Consider the following 20723-nt stretch of genomic DNA (forward strand, 5'->3'; position numbering starts at 1 on the left):
ATTCCAATCACCTCTGTTCCCAGCCTGGCCTCTCTGTGGTGCCTGTGGCTCCCCCATCTCCAGGCTAGTCACCACCAGAGATCTGGAGGGGTCTTGGGTATGTGAACCTTCAGAGAGAAAGAGGGGGATGAGGGTGGAGAGGGAGGGAGAAAGAGTGAGAGTGCATTATTACTGCTACCCTCAGGGTGTCTCCGGGGACTGGGAAAACCCTTGAGTGGCTGTTGACAAATGGTAGCAGGCCCACACAGGAGGCTGGTTTTCAGAGGAGAGGTCATCATCACATGATGTTTAGTGAAGATGAGCTCTAAGAAGGAAAGCCTCAAGGGAATTGGGGAAACTGGTGTTTTGAATGCTCTAGAGCCTTGCTTTTCTATTATTCCAGAAGCCTCTAAAAAAAATAGCATACTAACCATGAACAACAACACTAATAAGCTGTGGCAGAGAAGGTCAGTGCCGTGCCCGGATTTCTTAGGGCCTGTTATCTCTGCTGATCATTTTCTTGCACTCTGTTCCCACTGTGCATTCACTCCAAGCAAACTGAACCTGAATGTCTTTATAGGTGAGCCTGCTGGAGCCTACCTTGCCTGAATGCACTAACAGCCAAGGTGTCTGGGAGTTTATATCCCCCACGGACAGCCCTTAACAAGCCACCTCCCTCTGAGCTGGGTCTGCATTGTTTCCAGAGCTCCCTGGGGGATTCAGCCAAAGTCATTTTTGGTGTAACTTTCTTGATATCTTTGATTCCCTTCCTTCTGACTTCCCTTTCTCTGGCTTTTCCTGGGATCACCTCCCAATAAATCTCTTTCCCACGAATCCTGGCCTCAGGTTCTGCTTCTGGAGAACTCAGCTCTGGGCACCAGGCACAGACTAAGCACTTTCTATTTTTTTTTAAAAAAAGTCTTTTTATTTTTAGACTTTTTAAATTTCAATGGCTTTGGGGTATAAGTGGTTTTTTTATTACATGGAAGAATTATATAGTGGCGAATGCTGAGATTTTAGGGCACTTGTCACCCAAGTGGTGTATGTTGCACCAAAGATGTAGTTTTTTTAATCCTACATCCTCCTCCCACCATCCCCCTCCTGAGTCTCCAAAGTCCATTATATCACTATGTATGCTTTTACATATTCATAGCTTAGTTCCCACTTATAAGTAAGAACATACTGTGTTTGGTTTTCCATCCTTGAATAATATACTTCACTTAGAATAACGGCCTCCAGCTCTATCCAAGTTGCCACAAAAGACATTATCTTGTTCCTTTTTGTGGCTGAGTAGTATTCCCTGGGGTATATATACCACATTGTTTTTATCCACTCATTGGTCAATGGACACTTAGGTTGATTCCATATCTTTGCGATTGTGAATTGTACTGCTATAAACATGCTTGTGCCGGTGTCTTTTTCATATAATGACTTCTTTCCCCTTGGGTAGATACCCAGTAGTGGGATTGCTGGATTGAATAGTAGATCTACTTTTAATTCTTTAAGGAATAGCCTTACTACTTTTCATAGGGTTTGTACTAATTCACATTGCCACCAGCAGTACTTAAGTGTTTCGCTTTCACCATATCCATGCTAACATCTATTGTTTTTTGACTTTTTAGTGATAGCCATTCTTGGAAGACTAAGGTGGTGTCTCATTGTGGTTTTAATTTGAGTTTCCCTGATGATTAGTGATGTTGAGCATTTTTTCATATATTTGTTGGCTATTTGTATATTTTCTTTTGAGAAATGTCTATTTATGTCATTTGCCCACTTTTTGATGGGATTGTTTCTTTCTTGCTGATTTGCTTCAATTCCTTGTAGATGCTGGATACTAGTCTTTTGTTAGATGCATAGTTTGCAAATATTTCCTCCCATTCTGTGGGTTGTCTGTTTACTCATGATTATTTCTTTTGCTGTGCAAAAGCTTTTTAACTTGATCAGGTCCCATTTATTTATTTTTGTTTCTGTTGCATTGGCTTTTGGGGTCTTAGTCATGAATTCTTGAATTCTTTGCTTGGGCCAATGTCAGAAGCATTTTTCCAAGGTTGCATTCTAGAATTTTTATGGTTTTTGGGTCTCAGATTTAAGACTTTGATCCATCTTGAGTTTATTTTTGTATAAACAAAAATGTGAGAGATATCTAGTTTCTTTCTTCATGTGGCTAGTCAGTTTTCCTAGCACCATTTATTAAATAGATTTTCCTTTCCCCAATTTATACCTTTGTATGCTTTGTCAAAGATCAGTTGGTTGTAAATATTTGGCTTTATTTTTGGGTTCCCTATTCTGTTCCATTGGTCTATGTGCCTACTTTTATACCAGTACCATGCTGTTTTGGTAACTATTGCCTTGTAGTATAACCTGAAGTCTGATAAATGTAATGCCTTCAGATTTGTTCTTTTTGCTTAGGATTTATTTAGCTATTGAGGCTCTTTTTTGCTTTCATATGAATTTCAGGATTGTTTTTTTCTAATTCTGTGAAAAATAATGTTGGTATTTTGATAGGAATTGCATTGAATCTGTAGATTGCTTTGGGCAGTATGGTCATTTTCACAATATCGATTCTTCCAATCCATGAGCATGGGATGTGTTTCCATTTGTGTCTTCTATGATTTCTTTCAGCAGCGTTTTATAGTTCTCCTTGTAGAGATCTTTCATCTCCTTGGTTAAGTTTATTCCTAGGTTTTTTTTTTTTCTTGTAGCTGTTGTAAAAGGAATTGAGCTCTTGATTTGATTCTCAGCTTAATCATTATTGGTATATAGCAGTGCTGTTGATTTGTGTACACTGATTTTGTAACCTGAGACTTTGCCAAATTTGTTTATCAAATCTAGGAGATGAAACACTTTCTAGACATTATTTTCTCCACCGCATCCAGCCTATACCACAAAGTATTCCCACTTTACTGATGGTGAAACACAGGTTCAGAGAGATTTGGTAACGCTTCCGTCTCATAGCCAGTGCCTGAGAGAGCCTGGGTTCCAACCCAAGCCTGAGTGAGCTCTTGGGCATTTTGTTGTACCACGTTTTCCCTGGGGAACTTCCTTCCACACACATACCACGAGTGCGGTTACTGTGGGGAGTGGTCCCAGGAAACAGGTAGGAGGAGTGGGGAGAGCGCCGCAGGGAGAGGGTGGGTTCAAGCTGGCCTCCACAGTAGGGCTTGCCCACATGTAGCAGGGGCTTCTGAGGAGTGTGTAGAGAGCATCTCAGAATTGTGTGCCTGAAGGACAAAGGAGGGGAGTATTTATCTTCCAGCTCTGTCTTCTGCTGGTTAAGCGATACCCATAGGTTACCCATAGGTGTTAACTTCCTCTCAGTGAAGGGAGCATCCATGAAGGGTGTGTGCAGGAGCTCCCAGCAGGCAGCATGTGAGAGTGCTCTCAGTTACACCTGTGTTGCATGGCTGCCACAGTGGTGACTGGATTGTCATGTGGTCAAAAGGATCTGGGCCTGGACACAAAGGGCTTCCAGAACACACCTTTTTTTACTGTCTAACAAAATCATTGCCTTTTAAAAAGCACCTGCATTTTTGGATCACACCAAGCCCCGGACTAAACACTTTCCACACACCAGCTGGTCAATACCTGGGCAAGTACTGCTATTATTCCCATTGTACATCCATGGAAACTGAGGCTCAGAATGGTGATGTGACTCGCTTGTGGCATGTGGCATTGCTGGGACACAAGCTTGGCCTGCCCATTCCAAGCTTCTTTGCCTCCCTTCCTCTCCCTGCTCCTCCGCAGAGGCCAGGCAGCCACTTTCACAGCCATGGCAGCCTTCCATGGGCTGGGTGGGCGTCAGCTCCAGGCTTGGTTCTTACATGGGGGAATCTCGCCAGAAATCCAGCCAGGGACCGGATGGCGTCTTATAATTCTCTGTATCCCCCAAGCTGCCTAGCACTAAATAAATACTTGCTGACTGATTGACTCATTCCGGCCCTGCTTCCAAGTTTCCTTGGGCCCCTTCTTGAGGCAGCCTGGCCCCGACCCTGGCCTTTTGGACTCCCCCATTCCTACCAGCTCCCGAAGCCTGAATTGGCAGTGGAGGGAGTGTTGCGTTTTGAGAGATATGAGCTGGTGACAGAAGGGGCTTGGCAGTGAGAGTGGGTGGGCAGTTGAGCTGTGAGAGGGGTCTTGACATTCCTTGTCCCTGAGGCCTCAAAACAACCTGAAATCAAGAAAAATGTGTGTTGATAACTGCTGAAATATTACTGGGAGACCACATAATGTAGCAGTTAAGGGCACAGGCTCCAGATCAGGCATCCTGGGTGCCAATGCTGGCTCCAACTATCCAAGTATCACTTTACTTATCTGTGCCTCGTCATCTTCAACTGTAAACTGATCATAATAACCACCTTGTAGGGCTATTGCTTGGGTTAAAAATGAATTAATGTAATGCCTAGCAAATGGTAAGTGCTCCATAGATACTAACTGTCATGGTTGCTATTACTGCGTTACCAGCATTTATAACCCTGCAAGGTCAATTTACCACTTGCATTCTACAGTTGAATAAACAAGGTTCTGAGAAGGTAAATGTCTCGTACGAGTACTAGAGTTTAAATTCCAATGAGGGTTGGACTGACTCTGATGTCCACGTGCTTACATGTTTTAATCATTTATCAATTAGTTATTATTTCAGTACTAATTAGATCTATTTATCATTACTGTCCATCATACTTTTTTTTTTTTTTGAGACGGAGTCTTGCTCTGTTGCCAGGCTGGAGTGCAGTGGTGTGATCTCGGCTTGCTGCAACCTCCACTTTCTGGGTTCAAGTGATTCCCCTGCCTCAGCCTCCCAAGTAGCTGGGACTACAGGTGCATGCCACTATGCCTGGCTAATTTTTTTGTATTTTAGTAGAGACAGGGTTTCACCATGTTGGCCAGGATGGTCTCAATCTCCTGACATTGTGATCCACTCGCCTCAGCCTCCCAAAGTGCTGGGATTACAGGCGTGAGTCACTGAGCCCAGCCTTTCTTTTCTTGTTTTTTAGAGTTGGAGGAGTCTCACTATGTTGGCTAGGTTGGTCTTGAAATTTTGGTCTCAGCTTCCCAAAGTGCTGGGATTACAGGTGTGAGCCACCACACATGGCCCAATTGTCCAACATACTTTGAAAACAATCATCAGGAGAAGGCTTCTTGAGGGGAAAAGGAATCAAGCAGCAGGCAATAAAGAAGCAGCTCATCTCTGATTGGCTAGTAGGACACTTAAGTGGCATCAGTTGAAATAAGGTTGTTTAAAATCAGTTCAGATATTCCAGCATAGTCATTTCATAAACCTGCAGGATTGGGTATTGATTGTAAAAATCTCATTCGTAACAGTAAAACTGTTTTGGCTTGAAGATCTATCAACATATAATATTTGAGTTCTTGTTTGAGATTTAGATAAGGTATGTCATGTTGAGGTCAAGGTAGCCTGGTTAAACCAGCTGCTCCATTCTCTAGAAAGTAGTTGATCAGAGAAATGGCATCTTGTCGACAGTAGGGGGATATTCTAAAACTATAAAAATCCTGGAAGGCAACCTAGGCAATACCATTCTGGACACAGGCATGAGCAAAGATTTCATGATGCAGACACCAAAAACAATTGGAACAAAAGCAAAAGTTGACAAGTGGAATCTAAACTAAAGAGCTTCTGCACAGTGAAAGAAACTATCAACAGAGCAAATGAGCAACCTATGGAATGGGACAAAATTTTTGCAAATTATGCATCTGACAAAGGTCTAATATCCAGCATCTATAAGGAACCTAAAGAAATTTACAAAACAAAACAAAACAAAACCCACACAACCCCATTAAAAAGTGGGCAAAGGACATGAACAGATACTTCTCAAAAGAAGACATACATGTGTCCAACCAGCATATGTAAGAAAGCCCAACATCACTGATCATTAGAGAAATGCAAATCAAAACCACAATGAGATACTATCTAACACAATTCAGAATGGTTATTATTAAAAAGTCAAAAAATAACAAATGCTGGTGAGGTTGTGGGGAAAACGGAATGCTATACACTCTTGGTGGGAGTATAAATTAGTTCAGCCTTCATGGAACACAGTGTGGCAATTCCTCAAAGACCTAAAAACAGAAATACCATTCAACCCAGCAATCCCACTGCTGGGTATATACCCAAAGGAATATAAATCATTCTATCATAAAGACACATGCATGTGTATGTTCATTGCAGCACTGTTCACAACAGTAATGACAAGGAATCAACTCAAATGCTCATCAGTGATAGACTGAATAAAGAAAATGTGGTACATATACACCATGGGATACTATGCAGCCATAATAAAGAATGAGATCATTTCCTTTTCAGGGACATGGATGGAGCTGGAGGCCATGATCCCTAGCAAACTAACACAGGAACAGAAAACCAAATACCACATGTGCTCACTTATAAGTGGGAGCTAAATGATGAGAACACATGGACACACAGAGGGGAACAACACACACTGGGGCCTATTGGAGGGTGGAGAGTGGGAGGAGGGAGGGGATCAGGAAAAATAACTAATGGATACTAGGATTAATACCTGGGTGATGAAATAATCTGTACAACAAACCCCCATGACACATGTTTACCTGTGTAACAAACCTGAACATCCTGTACATGGACCTTTGAACTTAAAATAAAAGTTTAAAAAAGAAACCAAAACAGCAGAGGTATATTATGATTGTTCCTTGGGATTTACAGTCATGAGAGGTGCGGGAGTGAGTCTGTAGTGATACAGGAAGTCTCCTTGCAGTGCTCTTTCTACCCCTACTCATTGACATCCACAGAACATGCACGACTTTCTAAGTGTCCTACTTCATCTTCAGAACAATCCTGTGAAGAAGGGAATTATCCCCATTTTACAGATCGGGAAAACAAGGCACAGAGAAGAATAGTAATTTTCCTATGACCACCCAGCCAGTGAGTGGCACAGTCACTACAAGAAATCCGACTCCACTTTTGTACCTTCGATGCCTACTGCCACTTTATTCTTCATGCTGAGGTTGAAAATGGACCTCCCTGTGGTCCCCACCAGCTCAATGGGGATTACACCTAGAGAAAATCTCCTAGAGTGGGATTTATAAAACTCGAGTAAGGAAGAACGAGATGCTTAAGGGAAGTAACATCAGATTTAATTTCCTTCCTAACACATGCTATGTATTTCATGTATGCAAACCCATGTGACCTTTATTGCAATGCCTCAAAATTAAAATTGTCCATGTTGATGGTAGTGGAAATGTAACCCTAGCAACATCAAATGGTTTGGACAAAACACTTGTTATGCATCTGGTACAGTCAGGACTGGGTTTCCTGACCTCCAATCTCAGGGCCACAGATCCATTCAGATCTGTGTTGAGGCTCTGAAGGAAGGTATATTGATTCCACCTGTTTAAAATATAGCTTTTATTATTATTGGTATGGTGAGGCCAACAGAACAAAAGTGAACAGCCATTGAAAAGATAGTTTGTTACTCACAGTTCTTTTTTTTTTTTTTTTTTTTTTTTTTTTTTGAGACGGAGTCTCGCTGTCGCCCAGGCTGGAGTGCAGTGGCGCGATCTCGGCTCACTGCAGGCTCCACCCCCTGGGGTTCATGCCATTCTCTTGCCTCAGCCTCCGGAGTAGCTGGGACTACAGGCGCCCACCACCCCGCCCTACTCACAGTTCTTAAGAGGAGGGGCATGCTGCACCACAGAGGGCCACACAGGAAGCACCAGGGTCCATCAAGAGGCAAGAGGAGCAAGGGGAAAATATGGGCAAGAATCTTTATTGTGGCTTTTGCAGGAAGCAATGTGGGAGGCAGGTTAAGCAGGTTTAGCATTGGCTGGCTTAAATAATTTTGGTAGGCTCTGGGGACTATCTCTTTGTACCCTGGTACCTGGACCTAGGGAGATTAGGGTAAGAGGATAATGGCCCAAGTTTGAGAACCCAGTGAGAGGCTGATAAAGGAAGTGGTTGTGTTAGGTTGGTTCGCATATGGAAGATATTCTCCTGGGGGTGATATTTGGTGTCTGTTGAAATTAACTAGCCCTGAGGGGGCAGTTTTTTCCAGTTTCAACAAGGCCCCAAGATGTCAAATATCAAAATAAAATACATGCTTAATGCACCATCCTTGAAGAGAGTAGAATTATGGGTGTCCTTATAAGAAGAAACAAGCAGAGAGTACACAATAAGGATGGATGGATAGATGGATGGATGGATACATGGTTGGATGGACGGATGGATGGATGGATCAATGCACCAACAAATATATAAGGTTTATCCTCCCTGACGTTCATCATACAAGTTTAACATATACGATTGTTTCAGAGAACACCTCCTATTTCAAGATGAGGGATAAAACACAGTCACAAAGCAACCTTCATGGAATGCTGGACAGGCCTTTCATCCATTGCTCCAAAATGAAGACCCTGCTAAATGATGTGCAGGGAGAGTTGTCAGCATGCAGCTGGCCCTCTGGGATTGCCCATTAGTCGTTATTCCCCATAACTCTGCTTCCCAGACATCAGAGCACTGCTGGTTATAAACGTGAAGTCAGTTCTTTTCCAAAATCAATAAGAAACTTTTGACCAGGGTATCCGCATTGACTCAGAGAAAAGAATAAGGATGCTAACCAAAGCTAGAAAATAAAAATCTCTGAATGGGTGCTTTCATTCGTCTGTTGGCAAGAAACACATTCAAGGAAACCAGGTTGGTTCTCAATTCCCTTTTTAATAAATTAAAAATAGCTTCTTCTGATACTTAGACACGTGGGTCCCAAATGGCCCGGACAACCCATTAGCTCAGATGGAGAAAGCACATTTCTCCATCAGTAAGTTAGACTCATCTTGCCATGACCTCCAAACTCGTAACTAACTCATAACTACACTGGAAAGAGTGTTGTGTTTAAGCCCAGTCCTGCTAAATTCACAATTTGAATCCCCCTGAACCTCTGCAATTGGTGTTTTTCCTCATGGGGTATTTCTATAGAAACCCATCCCCAAGACTAGCTGTTAATTGGAGAAGGTTTATTTATCCTATAGGTTTGATAATCAGTCATCAGATTTCAGCACTTGTTTTGTGGGATTCCATTTCATCACTTGCTACAGTATATATTATTATTCATTATATAAGTTTGTTAATGGTGTATTTATTTGAGTGAGTCTCCCTCTAAATAAAGGGGCCTTATAAAGTTTTTTTTTTCAAATAAAAGGTTTATTTTTACATCAGCTATTTGCTTTCCTATGCTAAACCTCCGTTGAAGGCTCGGAGCCGCATGCAAACCAAATTCCTGCCTTTCAGGCCAGGATGGGGCTATTGGAAGGGTGATAAAAGCAGCTGCACGGGCCCTTCAGCAGATTTGGTTTTTTTCAGCCCTGTCAGTCACTTTCTCTTTGAGAAGGGAACAAGACGGCTGGTAGAGATTAGGAATGGTAACGTAAAGGTTTCTACCTACTGCATAAAATTCTTTCAAATTAATGCAGGCATTAAATTGTGAATGATTTTTCACATAAAGCAGATATTAAACTGTGCATGCCCGCTGGTGTTGATATAAAGTTTTGTCAACATTTTTGGCACATGGGGTCTGAGCCTGGGGGTCAAAAAGTGTTTTTAACCAAATTTTGTTGTTTCAGTTGCTTTTTTTACACTCGTGTTTTATAACTCAAACGTGGATTCTTTTCCCAAAAATGAAATTTGGCAGGCCATTAGTCCATAATGTGGTCTAGTGCCTTTGGGTATTTTTTTTTAAACATGTAAATGGCCAAGATATCTAGGTTTTTGAGGTTGAAAAACTGTGCATGCACTTTTAACAACTTCTTTTTCGGCTGTATTTAGTATGCATATTTACTGCACACGTGTAGTATGCAGCATGCCGATTAGACTCAAGATTAGTTGGGAAAATATACAAACTCCTGTTCACAGGGAGGACTTCTTTGAGGAGTCTGAGCTGATATGTCTCCTTGTTTTTCCTAGGGACTAAGGGCTGAGGGATCAGTGAGTGCGGAGGTGTCAGCCCATTTCCACTCCTCCTTAGCGCCAGAAAACCCTGACTATGACAGCCATCCCTGAGCCTGCTGGCCAGCTCCCTAGCGGGGCAGCATTGAAAGGGAAAGGGTGAGCATCCAGGCCTCTTGTCTCTGTCTCAGTACCGTAACTTGTACCGATGCCCTGTGAACACTAATCCTCGGCTGTTCCCTACACTGAACGACCCACAGGCAGAATCTGTAGCAAATACGTTGAGCATAAAGAAAACACATTAGAGCTGAATCCACTGTTCAGATCTCATTGAAAACTAGCAGTTATTACCTCATTTGAAAGTAATTTTTAACAATTAGCTTAGGAAAGTATTTTATAATTTTTTGCTAGCCTTACACAAACTAGAAATTTCTCATATAATCAATTAAATCTGGCAGCATAGCATCAGGCACTCATTAGGCTGGGCTGCTTGAAATTCATGTACAATTTCTTCCTTATGGTGATCTGCAGGAGTTTTTAAACTTGCACTGGGATGCTGGCAACATCCCCCAAACCTCTCAGACACATTGTCTCTCTGAACCTGAACTTCTTAAATGGTGGTTAAACATGTTGTCTGCTTTAGTTTCCTGTCTATCTTCATCATGAGCCAGCACCTGTTTCCAATAAATTATACGCAGAACTGTATCAGCAACACCTTGGCAACAGCTGCCACCCTTAAAAGCAGAGTGCCCTTGAGGACAATACACCTGTGAACACACAGAGTGTTTATTTAGCTGAAAGCCAAAACTCTAAGTTACATAAAGCAATTATCTAAAGCCTAATGTATGCCCATTATTAACACAAAATAACCCTGTTCTTAAAAACCAATAAAAATCTATTTAAAGGATTTTTCCAAATCCCACTGAAATTTGTAAGCAACTAGAGACCTAGTTTTAACCTGGGACTTAAAATTCTAATGGTGGGCAAGGCAGAGGTTTGTGTGTGTTATAATATGGTTAGCTCATGCTTGGAATTTGGGGCATGGGCATGCATGGGTGGCATAACCAAAGCTTCAGACTATCGAGCAAGGACACGTCTATTTAAAATAATCCTTGTTACAAGCCACTTAAAAGCATTTGTGACTATGGCCTAGAGGTTAAACAAAAGAAATGGATTGCTTCATTTTGTATTTCAGTAGGGGACTAGTTCATCTTAGATGGCTTTCTTTATTTGTACAATCCACCTTAAACACACAGTTCATTACCTAACAGTATTACCTTTGGGTAATGGGGTTAGCACTACACTAAATGAAAATGGAACCAGCGTCAGGTAAAGACCTTCAAACTTCCATCCTGCCATGTGAAATAGATGAACAATGCAAATACCAGCCCAACACAGTATCTACAGCACACAGTTCAGTTTCTAGAGTGTTTAACTGTGGCCCTTTCGAGAAATGAGACCACAAAGTGTATATTGTTGAGCAATAAATACAAACAGCGTATAGCTCTTGTCTCTCCCATCTTGAAGCCTCACGAAATCTGAATGATTTTTTTGCTTAGAGTCTATAATACGTTAATCCCTGTCTGATACTTCCTGTTGATGTTTAACTGATGGACCTACAGTCACTGAGGTGCAAATGTGTTTTAGCACTTCTGTTTGGCTGAATGCAAATGCTGTGGAAGTAACTGCTAATGAGTATTACAGCTTCCAGCTTGGACCATGTCACTGTCGGTTCACATATAGTACACATGAATAAGCAGATGCCTGAAGCCTGAGAATTGGACTCCACAGAAGAAAGTTTCCAAACAGCAGGTCTGTGTCTTATGACAAAGACCATCACATGCCAGGCTTTCCCAAAACTGGCCATATGGGTGACAATGGGTGAGGCTTCATAGGTTGGGGAGAGGCCTCAGAATGTGACTCACCGTGGCCATAACTGGTTTATTCTCCTCTTTGCAACTTGTTGGTGCTTTAATTTATTTCCTAGCTATTTTCTTAGCTCCCATTCCAGACTAAAAGCTAGGGATGCCGAGATGAATTAGACGAATGACTGTTTCTTCTTGCTGGATTCCAAAGACCTCTTGCATGTGTCTGAAGGATTGGTGAGGTGAGATCGAGGTCCTAAGAGTGACCTGTCACCACTGGTATAGTTAATCCGGAGGAAGTCACCCTCCCTCTTTCCGGCAGTTTTTTTTTTTTTTTTTCCCCTTGTAAAACATAGAGATCGATTCCTGTGGCATCTACATCACAGAATTGACGTGAAACTCAAATAAACAAATGCAAATATATCCTGCCCATTTCAAACTCTGAGTCCTTTTGGGAGCCCTTCACTTTTTGAGCTGTAATAGCACTATGGTTCTTTAGGTGAATTCGCTTGTTTTAAGTTTGAAGACTCAACATGAAACTCACAAAACGCAGCCACAGCAGTGGTTTCATTATCAAAACTCCAGCAAGCATTCCAGCCAGACTAATTCCCCATTGGATTCACTTAATGTGTAAGAAGATCTTTTAGCCAGACTTTGCTGGGGAAGAAAAAAATATATATATATATATCTGAAGAAAATTCGGAAAAATGTGTTTTTCTTTTCTAACCAGTACTGTATTATGCAAATTTGAGGCTCTCTTTATACAGATTTAAGACTTCCTTCTTTGATTTATTTTCTTGATTAGAGATCCTCACAAACTATTACATGTAAATGTGAGAGGCACCCAGTTTGGATTCCAGACCAGAAGAAATCCAGGAATGGATTTAAAAAGGAAAGCTGGTTCCCATCTCCCTGGAGAATTTATCTTTATTAAAGGTCAGCAAATTTAGAGCTGCTTTGGTAATTTACCACGTGTATGGGAAATAAGTTGTGAGTACAAGTTCGCACAGAAGATAAGATTTGCTATGTCTTAGATAAACTGGTTTTTGATTATTGAAAGGGTAATTCAAAAAACATTTTAAAATCCTATTGGTTTCTCTGCCTGCTTGTCAGATTTCCCATTGGTGATGAAATCCTGCCAAGTGTAGATTTAGTGTTGGTCATGAAATGAGACCTGGCTTGCGGTTATTTGATAATAACTGTGACAATAAATTCATCCATTAATTTCTTTCCTGTTTCTCTACATGAGTAACATTAAACCAAGATGTTATGCTATTGGATGGAGAGAATCATTTTATTCATACGTGTCTGTGTGTGTGTGTTCACTCACACCCTCTTTGGAAACTTTATTAGGTTGATAACTCCCAAAGGCTACATCTATTCTTCCTATATAGTATGTGGAGGATAATGCTAAGGTTTGAAATGAGATGCCTGATCTCAGATCAACAAGGGTTATTAGAGACAGTGACAGGCTCTGTGACCATGGACAAACACATTAAAACTGGATTAATAAAGAACATAATAAACACAGTAGCTTGTAAATGAATGATGAGGCAAAACTTGCTCTCATCTTCAAACTGTCCCACAGATTAATGAAGCTGGGACCATAGAGTAAACAATTGCTAGCTTTGTTGTTATTGTTGTCTGTATGGTTTCTGTTTCTTTTCCTTTTTTTTGTTTAGGTTATATTCATGTTTAAGAAGAAAAAAATAGATCTTTATAAAATACTTTGTTACTTTTGGCCTGAGAGAATTTATGCACCTTCTGGGGCATATCTAGATGGGCCATGTTCTTCTTCATGAATGGCTGAGAAGCTCACATGTGACACTTTATCAGATTTAATGCAGATTTATCAGCATTTTAATGCTTCAGATTTATTATGTCCCACACGTAGCAATGAGACGAGCCTGGCCTTTCTGCTTGCATGTCTTGAAACAGGTCAATGAATCAACAATGATTTGTTTCCTCCTCCTTTCTCCTTCTCTTTACCTTGAAAGGATGGAGAGGATCAAGAAGAACAGGAGTGATTTTTAACTGTGATCCTTTTGTGTGAGGCTGATTTATTGAAACACTCCAAGCTTGAGGTTCTCAATGCCTTTTTGCTCTACACAAAGCAACGACGGCAAACAACAGAATGATCTTGGTGTGTAAAACTGTGCTTGTTTATGTGGGATTTGGTTTAAACTTGTTTTGAACTACTGGTTCATTGTTTAAAAATGCACACCTGCACAGAACCAACTGTGGTTGAAAAGTTCATTAGCAAAGAATGTTGGTCAGTTCCTGGAAATCCTATATCAAGAAGTGTCATGGTTTTTGTTAAGAATATGATTCCCCTTTAGTTACCAAAACCAGTCCAACATCCAGCTTCAGCAAGGAGGTTTGGAGGAGAAAGAACTCAAGACGGGAAGAGTCCAGGAAAATACCCAGGAACACAGGGAAGCAAGGTCAGGCCCAGGCCTGTACTCTGAGCTTAGTATCAGTGTAGGGTTAGGGCATGAGAAGGCTCTGAATGTTCTCCCCAGGAATGAGAGCTGATGTCTCAGGTACAAGGAGATAATGAAGGTGGGAGATGGTTTTAAAAACTGAGATGTAGCCAGGCACAGTGGCTCACACCTGTAATCCTAGCACTTTGGGAGGCCAAGGCGGGCACATGACCTGAGGTCAGGAATTCAAGACCAGCCTGGTCAACATGGTGAAACCCTGCCTCTACTAAAAATACAAAAATTAGCCAGGCATGGTGGCATGCACCTGTAATCCCAGCTACTCGGGAGGCTGAGGCAGGAGAATCACTTGAACCTGGGAGGCGGAGGTTGCAGTGAGCCAAGATCGCACCATTGCACTCCAGCCTGGGCAACAGAGCAAGACTCCATCTCAAAAAAAAAAAAAAAAAAAAACACTGAGATGCTTTATGACTGCAAACTAGGCATCCTAAATAAGACTCAGCCCTGATATTTTTCAAAGCTTGATGGGTAGAAATGGGGGAAAATGGCCTTTTTAAAGCTTCAAGCTGGATCCCTGTTACTATCCCCAAGTTCAGAGACAGTAGGCTTAAATTCATCTTTGTCTGGGTATAGGAGGTAGCATGAACTATTGCGGGATCTGGCCAGCAGCCTGCAATGCAATGGGGCTCTTTCTTTGTTCCCAGGTGGATTGGCAGGTCGAGAAATAATAGACACAAAAAAGATAGTGAAAGCTGGGTCCGGGGGATCACCGCCTTCTGGTCCCATGGTGCCACCAACGCACTGAATATACCAGCATTTATTGTTAAGCTTAGTGAGGGCGGGGGTAGGTTAGTGAGGGATTTAGGGTCATTTGATTATGAGGTGAGATGGTCGTATGTGGATGAAGTAATTCTTTAACATAACATCTATATGCAGAAGTACAGTATACAGAGATAAGAATTTACAATATAGTGTGCGCATCAGTAATTTCTAACAGAGCCTTACAACAGAAACACAGTCTTTCCATAACCTATGATTAGCCAGATATTAATCAGCAGTAACAGTTGCAGCAAAAGCTGGTTACAGACAATCCACAGATACAGGACGTGAAGCTAGACAACCGGTTAGACCAGAAATTCTCAGAAGGGAGTATGCCTTAACCCTAAAAAGGCCTAGAAGAGCCGTGGCAAGATGAGGGAGTTTATACCCCTATCTTATCCATATGGACAGGTGCCCCTCACGTGTCCGTTTATAGGCTCTCCACAAGGGTCGCATTCCATTCCCAGAGCTATGAACATCTGCTTTTCTGGGATAGGAATCTTGGTGATGTGAAACCTTCCTGACTGCATGTCCATTCATAGGCTCTCTGCAGGGGGAAGCACATCACATGCTGTTGGCTCATTCTGGCAGTCCAACCTGGCATTGTCTTTACACGATCCTGCATGCAATTTTGTATTTACAATAATCAGGAGCATTTCATCTTTTATTCCGTAGCAATAGTTTCAAGGGGTCTCCCTACAATGAACAATTGTTTAAAGGGCATTTTTTAAAAGTTTTATGTTCAGGGGTACACGTGCAGGTTTGTTACATAGGTAAAAATGTGTCATAGGGGTTTGTTGTACAGTTTATTTCATCACCCACATATTGAGCCTGGTACCCATTAGTTATTTTTCTTGATCCTTTCCCTCCTCCCACCCTCTGCTCTCCAACAGGCCCCAGTGTGTGTTTTTCTCCTCTATGTGTCAGTGTGTTCTCATCATTTAGTTCTCACTTATAAGTGAGAACACATGGTATTTGTTTTTCTGTTCCTGCATTAGTTTGCTAAGGATAATGGCCTCCAGCTCCATCCATGTCCCTGCAAAGGACATGATCTCATTTCTTTGTATGGCTGCATAGTATTTCATGGTGTGTATGTACCACATTTTGTTTATCCAGTCTATCATTGATGGGCATTTAGGTCGATTCTATGTCCTTGCTGTCATGAATAGTGCTGCAATGAATATATGCATGCATGTATCTTTATGATAGAATGATTTATATTCCTTTGGGTATATACACAGTAATGAGACTGCTGGGTCAAATGATATTTCTGTCTTTAGGTCTTTGAGGAGTCACCACACAGTCTTCCACAAAGGTTGAACTAATTTAGACTCTCGCCAATAGTGTATACGCCTTCTAAAGGGCATTTTGGTTCCGCAAAAAGCAACTGAGCCCTGCATCGGATGTGGGATGTTTAGAGACCGCATGGGGCCAAAGGCTCTGCATAACAATATCAAACTTTCTTTGGAGATGGAGTTATAGGAACAGATTATGCTTTCTTTTAGAAGAAGATTTTGGCGTGATTTTGTTTGACATGGGTTTTAGCAGAGTAGGGGTTCAGGGTAGAGGTGCCTCCCAATAGCTGAGATGCACTGGCTCCTTCAACATGGTGACTTGCAGGAAGTCAGTGATGGGGGACCCTGGGAAATCTGTGGATGGGTTCTGCCATGTGCACTTTAATCCCCTTCTGTTTTCCAAAGGCTTTAGTAATCTCTTGTTAAATCACGTGGTCTGGACTTAGCTGTGTGTCAGGGAATGAGAGATGGGCCTGGCTTCATATTTGGGGGAATAGTAGGTGGGACAAGAGAAGTAATCTGGGCAAAGTTGGCTGCCACATGAAAAAGGAAAGTAGAGATTCTGGGAGAAATGTGTCTCTCAAGAGGAACCTGGAAAAAGGTGAGAATCCATAAGGTTAAATAAGATCCTCATAATTTCAGTGTGGAAGGGAAAAATGATGCCTGATGCTGGGTGTTTATGAGGCAGGAGAGAGGCAGGTGGTTGTTTTAGGCACAGACTAGAGGCAGATTTCCTGGTCCCCATCCTGACATCACTGCTTCCTACCCGTGTGGCTGTGGGCAAGTCACCTAACCTCTCTACTCCAGTTTCTGCATCTGTTAAAATGGAGATCATGTAAGTACCTACCTCAAGAGGTTTAAATAAGGCTTAAATTAGATAATGTACGTTAAGTAGGTGAAGCATTTGGCATAGTATCCAGAATGTCAGAAATGCTCAATAACTTTTATTATTTTATAATAGAAATTAATAGAATTTAAATCTTTACCACTGCAACAGAAATAGGCATGACTGTGGGACTTGAGAAGGGAGTTAGGAAGAAGACAAGGGTCTCCTACCCTGCACACAATGCCTGACATATAGTAGGTACTCAATAAATTTTTCCCAGGTGATAAATCATGCAGAACAGCTCTTTAATATAGTGAGCTGGGACTCAGCTTCACTTACCAAGCCATTTTTCCAACCATTTTCTGAAATACCCAGTAGAAATAGTTTGATTATCTCTCTAGGTCTGTTAGGCCAAGATATATAAATAGACATTCTAGAATACAAGATATAATCAGATCGAGTCTAGATTGTCACTACACACCCCTCTTAATTTGTATGCTGACCTGTACCCTTGCCTAGAACCCCTACAGATACTGCTCTGGTTTGGCCTGTTTATGTCAGACGGCACCCCATTAGCACAGAAGGATCTGTAATAGTCATGAATGAAAGTATCACATGCAGCTATGGTAGCTGGCTTCCTTGCCAGACCCCACGTGAACATTCTGGGGTGATAAGGTCAAGGGAAAGATATAGAGGTATAAACAATAAACAGAAGCAAGATGCCACCATGTTCTCCACGCCATCCCCTGCCAGTGGCATGGGACAGGAACCAGGAACCAGAGGTAAAGCAAGGGCTACTCTTTAGAAGACCATGAAGATAAATTTGCACACCATCCAATACCATAAAGAAGGGAAGGGAAGAGGGAGGAGGCAAACTTACCTTTACAAAGCCAGGCTATCACTGAAACATTTTTATGCACCTCTTGTATGTCCTACACACTCAATTGTCAGGAAGGTATTATTGTCCTACTCCAAACGCATGAATAAATGGAGACTGCACACGTAGCCCAAGTCAGACAAGCACTGGGTTCAATTCGTGTCTACCTGTTCCCAAAGCCAGGGCTCTCTCATTGCTCTGTGCTGCTGTCACAGAAAGTTGAGTCATACAGACACCCTCATCTGGGCAGTCAATCTGTCAATCTTTCTCCCACACTTTTCTCCCCACTCATCTGTGACCCTACCTTTCACTGTCTCACACTTATAAAGCGCACATAGTCACATGACCTTATACTTTTGGCTGATTGTTATCAACCAAGTTTTTAACACTTTTTATGCCATAAACTCTTTGAAGGCGAGGACCATTCCTTACTGAGAGATGTGTCCCCTTGAGAGCCTGTCATAGTACTTTCAAAATAGCAGGTGCTTAATAGGTAATTGTTATCGGAGTAGTGATACATTCAAATAAGCAATAATTATTGAGCTAATTGTCATTTTATGCCATGAGGTTTCATAAAACTGGACTGGATAATGAGACAGATAAAGGAATCATGGAACAGAAGCTATTCTCCCTTACCATGGGCCCCTATTCTGCATCTAAAATATATGAAACTTTGTCAGGGTAAAAGAGGAACAATCCTAAACCCCTCTGGGGAAGGAGGAGGGTGCCAGAACATGCAAAGTGGAATGTTCATTCTAAAGGGACTTGTCCAGGCCCTATTCTTTGGGAGAGGGTTGGGTGTGGGTCTTAGTTGACCTATGGGGAATATCTTGATTTTCACATGTAGATTTGGTTCTAGTAAGGATCATTGTAGATCCCAATTACAGTTATTGTGTGAAATTAAGTTGTATCTCTGAACCATACATGTTAATTATATTATCTCCAAATGTAGAGCTTTGACAGTTAAGGAAAAGGAGTTAGTATATTTTAAGTATCTCTTGTTTGCTAGACACCAGGCTAGATATATCTCATTTCATCCATCAATAGCACTGGGAAGTAGATGTTATTTCCATTTTACATAGGAAAAAATTGAAGTTCGGAGAGGTTCTTGCTGCTAGGGAGTGAGTGGTAGAGCTAGGATTATGAACTAGCTCCTTCCTGGAAGAGTGAGTCAGAGATTGGCTGGATGGTGGTGAGGTGTTAAAAATAAAGTTGTGATCATTATGAAGAGCAAATGTGAAACAGGAATGTGAATAAATTGTGATTAAACACTGAAAACAATTATCCAATGATGGTGGGGCTTTTGTCCATATTGGAAGCATGTAGTTCATATATAAAATTTGAAAATACACATGTACTATGATGCAGCAATTCTATTTTACATCTCAGTATTTACTGCAAAGTATTTATGGTGCAGAAAGACTTACAAATGAGCATAAGATAGTATACTCAAGGATTTTTGTGGTAGCATTTCTGCAAGAGTGAAAAACAAACCAACCAACTAAGCTAAGTCAACCAACCAAACAAAAATCCCTAAAGGTCTATTGATAAGAGAAATGAGAGGACAAAATTTTCAAGGAAATAACAAGAAAAATCTCTTAGTTCAGTAGGTCATGAGTTTTCAGATTGAAGGAGGCGTCAAGCTTCCAGCAAAATGAATACAAAATTACCCAAAACTAGGTGCATTATCATAAAAAGTTTCAGAATACCACTACATTAAACAAAACAACACACACACACACACACAGACACACACACACACACACACACACACACCCCTTCCCAAAAGCCCGTGGAGAGAAAAATGAGTCTTTTATAAAGGATCAGGGTTCAAAATGGCATTGGTCTTCCAAAAGCAGCACTGGGAGATTACACAACAATTTAGCATTGCTGACATGTGTGACCACGTTGAGATAAGGTAAACAGTTCTCTTGGAAAGTTTGGGAACAAATTATTGCTTGGTAGATGGAAGTCTAAAGATAGGAAAATGTGAGGCAATTATCAATTCCAAGAAAACCAAAAAGTTGTACAGAAAAAGTCATATAATTGACCAGGCATGGTGGCTCACACCTATAATCCCAGCACTTTGGGAAGCCCAGGCAGGCCATCATCTGAGGTCAGGAGTTCAAGACCAGCCTGGCCAACATGGCAAAACCCCCTCTCTACTAAAAATACAAAAATTAGCCAGGCATGATGGTGCACACCTGTAATCCCAGCTACTCAGGAGGCTGAGGCAGGAGAATCACTTGAACCTGGGAGGTGGAGTTTACAGTAAGCCAAGAACATGCTGCTGCACTCCACACTCCAGTCTGGGTGACAGAGTGAGACTCTGTCTCAAACAAAAAAAAAAAAAGAAAGAAAAAGAAAACATTATATATTCATAGTTCTATAAATGTCAACAATGAACAGCACTTACAATTATAATTTTAAAAATATTTAACCATACATTATTACTTTACTATATTGGTACACTGGAGAGAGGAAAATATTCACGTATAGAATGGGGTGAAGGTGGAAAGTGAACTAATTCTTTTTCTATTATAGATAGTCAATCAATAATATCTAAAACTAAAAAAATCAAGCAATAGCAGTATATGTATATTATGTAGAACACCAGAAGAAATCATCTTTGTGGGAGGGCGATGCAGGGGTGAGGCAGGGAGCTGCAGAGAACTGCTGCTTTTATCTGAAACCCT

At 41.3% G+C, this 20723-nt stretch overlaps 2 long non-coding RNA genes across 2 annotated transcripts in view; one reads left to right on the forward strand and one right to left on the reverse strand.

Moving 5' to 3' along the window:
* Positions 1 to 20723, reverse strand: part of LOC129532723 (uncharacterized) — a 309267-nt gene that overhangs the window by 90019 nt on the left and 198525 nt on the right. The window lies entirely within an intron of this gene.
* The window catches only part of LOC129532725 (uncharacterized), a 54366-nt gene continuing 46217 nt past the window's right edge, over positions 12575 to 20723 (forward strand). The window contains exon 1 of the long non-coding RNA XR_008678605.2: positions 12575 to 12705. This is a non-coding gene — a long non-coding RNA (uncharacterized lncRNA). The remainder of the gene's footprint in view (positions 12706 to 20723) is intronic.

This window comes from Gorilla gorilla, chromosome 2 (assembly GCF_029281585.2).
Source record: "Gorilla gorilla gorilla isolate KB3781 chromosome 2, NHGRI_mGorGor1-v2.1_pri, whole genome shotgun sequence".
NCBI classification, from domain to species: Eukaryota; Metazoa; Chordata; class Mammalia; order Primates; family Hominidae; genus Gorilla; species Gorilla gorilla.